The sequence below is a fragment of the Peromyscus leucopus genome, chromosome 23, assembly GCF_004664715.2.
Source record: "Peromyscus leucopus breed LL Stock chromosome 23, UCI_PerLeu_2.1, whole genome shotgun sequence".
In the NCBI taxonomy this organism is placed as follows: Eukaryota; Metazoa; Chordata; class Mammalia; order Rodentia; family Cricetidae; genus Peromyscus; species Peromyscus leucopus.
The window spans coordinates 42,694,401-42,702,005 of NC_051082.1; the positions used below are offsets into that span (position 1 = coordinate 42,694,401).

A 7,605-nucleotide genomic window follows, 5' to 3' on the forward strand; every position below is an offset into this window, starting at 1 on the left:
CAGACCCACAAAGACAAATACCCAATGTTATTTCATACCTTTGGATTCTATCCCTCAATTTCCAGATGTGTGTATACAACAGAGTGATCACAGAAAGGAAGAAACTAAAATGAGAATATGGCAAGGGGGACCCCTAAGAGGGAAATAGGAGGACACAGGTAATATGAAGGATAAATGGGGAAAACTGGAGGGATTTTACTGGAGAATGGAGAAGGAGGAAAATAGAGGAGAGTGAGAGAGAGTGACGAATAACACTATGGATGGTTGAATGACACAGGGATTCAGTATTTTATATTATCTAAAGAGATTTGGGGTGGGAACATGGGAGGCATAAGCAGGATTAAACAAATAAAATATTCGTATTTTAACTAAAAAAATTAAAAGTACCATTGAAAGCTGTTTATACAAGGAGGTATATAAATGTGGATAAATTATCTTAGCTCTGTCATCAGACCAAACTGAGTTTGAATGCAAGCACTGACACTTACTAATAAAGCTTAAACACATTTCCAAATAAAATAAATAAACTGCCCAGGAAAAACTTAAGGGGAAAGGAAAACACCAACTTGAATCTTATTTATGATTACCAAGCTTCCTTGGGGACTATGGGGTGACAAGATTATAAGGAGACAGTAATAACCTGTCTCTGCTCTGAGACAGCAGAGCTGCTAAAATGAACTCCTGACTTCTGATTTGTGACCCTGCTTCTCCATTTCCTGATGATGAGGGTCACATCTGCTCTTCCCCCTTGAGAAGTGACCCCATGAATACCTACCTTAGACAGCAATGTGGGACCTATTAAACAACGGGTGTGAACCAATGAAAGAAGTTTTTGTTTATCTCTGAGTGCTGAAAATTTCTCCGTGGGAAAGGTTGATATCCCCACCTTAACAAAACAGCATGAAGACACATAGCATGCCTTGTACATTGTTGACAAATTACAGTGAATCCATAAGAATTTTATATAAAAAATGTTTGTTCATTTTGTTGTGCTAGAGATTTAAATCTGGGTCAGGTTAAGCTACGACTAAGCAGCATCCTCAGCCTCTCATAATAATGTCTTTTGTTGTTGCTTTTACTTCTCAGGACAGGCTTCCTTTGTGTAGCCCTGGCTGTCCTGGAACTTGATTTGTAGACCAGGCTCAGCTCACATTCACAGATACTGCCTCCTGAATTCTAGGATTAAAGATGTACTGAAACATAGCCCAGCTAATTTTTTTGAAAGAGTGGAACCTAGGCCCCTTGAGCAAAATCCAGGAATCCTAATTGCTAGACTATGTGGGATCATAAAAAATTTAAATGAATATTCATATTTTGACTTTTTATTTTTGAGATTATAATGTAGTAGCAACATGTCTCCCTTCCAAACACTTCCATATACCCTTTCCTTCTCTTTTTTATATTCATGTCTGGTTGTTTTAATAATTGTTACTGAATACATGTATGCATATTTACATACATAAATATGCCTATATTACTTGTTTGGTGTGTACATTCCTCACATTTTTAAGAAAAGAATACCTACATGTCTATTTGTGAAGACAGAATAAAATTCTTTCACTAGCACACTCTTGATTATATCTGGATCTGTGATAACCAGCACAGGGAACAGTCCATTATATAGCCTGCATTGAAAAAAAAAGATAATTACATTTTGATTCTGCTTTTACCTCTGGTTCTATAATACATGCTTCTGTGAACTGAAATTTGGTCTTCTCTAAAAATAGCAAGTGATTATTTACGACTGCTCTACTGTCCTTAAGAGCAAATTATTAACAATTCACAATCAATAATGTTTCTAAAAATTTAATTGGGGGCCATTAGAAATGCAGCACAACATTCCCATGGCCTTAGGTCACATGGTTACAGGAGCTCAACAGACCCTTGTGATTAGTACCGTGGTTTCTGATGATGGATGAGAAGAGATGAAGAGGCAGAACCTCTTCCTACTTGCTTGTGGCACATAGCAGAGTAATGTCACTTCTTGCTAGGCTCGAGACAAATCCCCAGTTACCTCAATTATCACAGAAAATAATTAATTGAACAAGTCTAGAAGTCAACAGCATGGTGTAACATATCAAACAACTTTTCATCAAAGTGAGTGGTATGTGTTGAGAGAAAATAACCATACACATTCTTATTAAATAGTCAATGACTTGTATAAAATGCAACAAAAATTGAAAAATAAAAGAAAATTCAACAAAGTATGAAAGTGCAGAACTAAAACCAGTAGTCAGGGGGCAGATACAGAAGACAGTGACCTCTAGTCCAATATGGATTCATAGCATCTTCCAGACCAATGTTGGATATAGTGAGACCTGGTCTCAAAAATTATACATGGAGGAAGGCCTGGTATGCCTCAAACCCACAGAAAGAAGTACAGGTAGGTAAGGATTACTGAGAATGAGAGAAATGGTCTTCCCCAGGTAAGAGCACACAAACTGGTTGCCCAATTCCACATAGTCAGCTCTGAAAGCATACGTACAAGTAACACTATACAGACTGAATAGGTTATAGTTATGAACATAAATGCACTTACATATACATATATTCATGTAACAACAGTTAATGAAAACAAGAGGATGTATATGTAGGAGGAAAGGGAAAGGAGAAAAGATGTAATTATAACCTCAAACAAAAAATGAAGTAATAAAAATAAGAAAATATACTTTATTGACACATTAAATTAAACAAAAATAATAACTGCCAATATGCCTATTTTCCCTTTAATCTATCTTTAAAAAGTCCATATTTACTGGGAATATTTTTATAAAATTACTTTTGCTTTTATCTAAGTGTAAATCAGTATGGGTAGGAGACATTCTCCTGAATTTATGAGAAAATACTACATGCATCTGAAGTAATGCATTTCTTATAACTTTTAAAAGTCTCAAGGAAGAGTAAATAGTGGCAGGAACCCTTCTATGACACAGGGTAAATGTAAGGCTAGGTGTCTCTGGAACATCAAAGGATGCAGACAAATCATTATCTGTAATGCCCTCATCTTAATTCAGACTGTAGGCAACAACATATTTATGGAACCCTTGGCAGGACAGACTTTAAGACACTTTAAAACAGTCAAATGTGTCCCTATAAACTCTGGACTGACAAAGTTCTCCCATGCAGTTTGGTGTCATATTGTAGCAAATGTCCATATTGGACATTTGCAGAATACTCACCCCCACATATCCCCATACTTTCTTTGGCATTCTATATCATATTTCAATGTGCCCTGAGAAAAGAAAAAAAATGGAAAGTCATTATTTATCTACATTTATTGGCCACTAAATGGAAAATGAAGTCTTTGGTGCTCCAGAAGCCTACATACCAGCGTATTAGCCTCATGTTCTAGTGTGCTAACAGCCAGGGTTCTCACCTGACCTGACACAAACCTGAAGTCATACCTGACTTGCCACAAATGTGAGGTTACAAACACATGTTAATAAAACCCAAGGTAAGCTCGCAATGATCTCAGTGAGACAAAAACAGTTCTGCAAACTGAAAGCCTTACAACTAATCCCAATGTCCTTTTGAATGGATGAACTGACATGGTGTTTAATGATATTTGTGTAAGTGACACAGTCACAAGAAGTAAAGTAGAGAACCCAACAGCACTCACCCTCCTATAGTTAAGCATTTTCCCCCCAAAAAGGCAGAGGATTCTGGCCAGGAATCCCTAGCTTCTTTAAAAGTCCATGAGAAGAGGTCCCATACCTATAACATGGAGGATACATTGATCTGTCAATTATGCTCTACTGAGGTCAGGATATTTCCTCCCATCTTTCCCAGAAAACTCAATGTGTTATCCAAATGAACTCATGAGGCAATGAACTACATAAAACATCATTTCTCTGCCCTGTTTCTTCCTAGACCCTAGATGGCACAGGGCATTTTTTTGCACTTAGATGATCAGACACAGGCTCTTAGTTTACTGTCAGTAACCCAACAATCTCTGTGACAATACTCTGGACAGACAGGCCTGAGTCTAAATAATCATTATTATCTCAGGTGTAGTTTCCATCATTGTGGGTTCAATATTCTGCACACCTTCCTATCCCAATGTGACAAACTAATGACAGAAAACAAACAAGAGAAACAGTAGACTGTAATCATTTTAAACCTGCTCTGGATTATCTCACAATGTTGGAATTCTAACATTACTTGAAAACATTTGGCTGAAAAACACAGTGAATTAAATGATTTATGTTACAGCAGAAATGTGTTCAGCTGTGGAAGTATGAATTTCCATTGGATTATATCTTTTGGTTTTCTGACAGGAAAAAATGGGCCTGAGAATCATTCCAACTCTAAGGCCACAAAAAAGAGGCTTTCAACCAATTACTTACAGGTAGAGGAGCACCAGGATGGTTGCCAGCAGTGCCCATGCTTCTGTGGAAATGTTTGGAATCAGGTTCATTGCTCTTTTCCTTCAGGATATCTGTTTCTGACTTTTCCTAGTTGGTGAGGCCATGCGTTCTCCTTCTGAGTCCAGGAGTGAATCCCTGAAGACAATCTGCAGTATTTGTGTTCTAGGAAAGGGGGTAGAGCAATCACTAGTGCCAGTAGAAAGACCAACTGGGGATCTTCCATGAGTATGAAGAATATGAGTGACATCTTCAGTTGACAGTTGATAATAGTTCATGTTAACCTACATTTTTACTTCTTTCGATTTTTTTTCTAGGAAATTAATGAACAACTAAACCAATGGTCTTGGTAAGACCAGAGGTCATAGATGTTTGTCAGAAATGAAATAGAGTGATTGACATTAAATTTTGTTTAATGTTTACATGGCTGTTTGTATTGCAAAACACATTAAATATTTGCAAACAAGCTCCATTTATAAATATAACACAAGCACATTTGTCTCTGTGGAACCCTGTCTATGCCCTAGAAGATGAATGATTGCATTTAATAACAACATTGACAAAAAATAAGTAAGTCACATTACTTTCAGATAAACTGAAGTTTCCCATGTATTTTCTTTATTGTAATACTTGCAGCATTCATGGTTTCTGTATATATTTCTGTAAATGTAACCAACCATCTTATTAAATAAGAAACACAGAACCAATGCAAAGAAGAAAGCCAAGAGATCAGAGCTAAGAGCCTTACTGCCTGCTGCAGCTAGCCTCTTAAGCCAAGAGACCTCTCCGAAAGGGACCTACTTCCTGTGTGTTTGTCTTTATATAGTCTTTCTGTTCTGCCTTCTCATTGGTTGTAAACCCAAACACATGACTGCCTCATCACTGCCCATATGTACAGCCCTCCAGGTCTTCTATGGTATTGAGATTAAAGGCATGTGGCTCCAATGCTGCCTATATCCTTGACCACACAGAGATCTACCTAGCTCTTCTACCAAGTGCTGGGATTAAAGGCATGTGCCACCAACCCCCAGCTCTGCTATGGCTTGCTTTTAGCTCTGACCCCCAAACAACTTTATTTATTAACATACAAATAAAATCACATTTCAGTACAAATAAAATACCACCATATATTTCCCTTATACTTTGTTGTTATTAATGGACGTTGCTCACTATTATTTTTGTACTCCAAGTGTCAATGAAGTGTGTTAAATATACACCCATAGGTACCAGAGTGTCTTAGTGTTACAAGCCCAAGCTTGAATTCTCTTCTTCCCCTGTGCCTTCCTTCTTTCTGTGGTATGTGGTGGTATGTTGGTCATCTGTACCTGTGAATCTGTGTGTACCTACAGCTTGTGTATGTGTCCATATCAAAGGAATTAGCTCTCTATTTATTGGACTCAAAGTAAGCATGACATTGACATGGATGGGGGATTCTTTTTAACAGAGTTTTATGGAGGGGAGGAAATAATATACTGACTCCAACAAAAACTGAAACACTCAGAATACCAAAAATGTCCTGCATGCATACACTGCCAAGTTATATCTTTATGTTATTTGCAACATTAATGGTAGATATTTATTTATAGAGTTGCTTCCAATGTGTGGGCTGCTTTCAGCAGATGATTACAACAACAACACCAACAACACACACACACACACACACACACACACACACATGCACGCACGCACGCACACACGTGCATTACAGAGTCAGGGACATGGAAGGATATATAATTTAAGATTAAAATTGTGCATTAGCTTAGGTTGTAAAAGTTCATTACATGGGAAATCAAAGGTAAGAGAAGTTAGTTGTGACATTGTAGTCTTAAAGGCAGGTTAAACAAATAGGGTGAATATATTGTAGGGTGTCAGCATAAATCTCAAGGTATACTATTAACTTAGTTATCATGTTCAGAAAAAAAATTAAATATCCCTGAAAGTAAGAGACAATAAAACTGTAAAGTACATAACATTGTGTCAATATATAGACCATATAAAATTAGACATCCCGTTGTTGGTTGAGTTGAGTTGAGGAGACTGTTTAGTTCACAAAGGACATTGTAATGGTCCACTATATTTTATGCTGTATGTGGAAGACTTAACATATGGGTTCACTGACCCTGTATGCACACTCACACAATACCTTGCCATAGAAATATGATGTGACACATATCACTCTCTAGTGGTTGACACTGTCCCTTGTGACCTGAACAACAAACTTGATAGGAGAGCTCCTACAAGTAAGTTTTTAAGAATCACACAGGACAGGTTGGAGAGATGACTCCACAGTTAAGAAGTCTTGGTGCTCTTGCAGAGGACCCAGTTAGGTTCCCAGCACCTACATGGTGGCTATGGTGGTTTGAGTAGGAATGGTCCCCAAAGGGTCATATATTTGGATGTTTGGTCATTATTGCGTGGTGCTACTTGAGAGGTATTAGGAGGTGTGAACTTCTTGGAGTAGATGTGACCTTTGGAGGAATTTTGTCAGTGAGGATGGGCTTTGGGGTTTCAAAAGCCCAAGCCAGGCCCAGTGACTCTCTCTTCCTGATGCCTATAAAATGGGATGTAGAGCTCTTAGCTACCATGTCTGCTTGCATGCCTCCATGTTTCCCAGCACAACAATAATTGACTAAACCTCTGAAACTGTAAACAATTCCCAATTAAACTATTTCCTTTGTAGGTATTGCCTTGGTCATGGTATCTATTCACAGAAATTTGGTAGTGAATAAGATGGTGGCTCACAACCATCTGTAACACCAGGTGCAGTGGATCTGACATCCTCTTCTGACCTCCACATTCACTAATCACATAAGTGGTACACACCCCTACACATAGACAAAATACTCTTACACTTAAAATAAAAGTAAATCTTGTTTAGAAAATAAAAAGAAGGTTATATCTGTGAACATATTTTCTTTGTTACCCTTTTGTAGTGTCTTTCTTTCCTTTCCACAGTAATCCATATACTATGTATTTTCTGCTGCTGAAGTGGTGAAACATCTTCTAGTTTGGACTGTTGGAAAAGAACCACATACACACTCCTACTTTACCTCCAGGGAATCCATAGCCTGTGAGATATTGAGAAACAGACCAGTATTATCTCTAATTCCAGAGATTAAAAAAAAAAAACCACTCATCAAATCTTCCCACGATTGTTTGGCTCAATCTGTTTGGGGGGCACCCAGGCAGGGGGATCAGGATCCATCCTTGGTGCATGGGCAGGCTTTTGGGAGCTTGGTGA

At 37.9% G+C, this 7,605-nt stretch overlaps 1 long non-coding RNA gene across 1 annotated transcript; it reads right to left on the reverse strand.

The window, feature by feature from the left end:
* Positions 1–1,458: 1,458 nt before the first annotated feature.
* On the reverse strand, positions 1,459–4,592 carry LOC114687272. Its single transcript, XR_005089815.1, has 3 exons — positions 4,347–4,592; positions 3,180–3,232; positions 1,459–1,625 (listed from the first exon to the last, which is right to left on the reverse strand). It is a non-coding gene; the product is annotated as an uncharacterized LOC114687272 (long non-coding RNA).
* Positions 4,593–7,605: the final 3,013 nt, after the last annotated feature.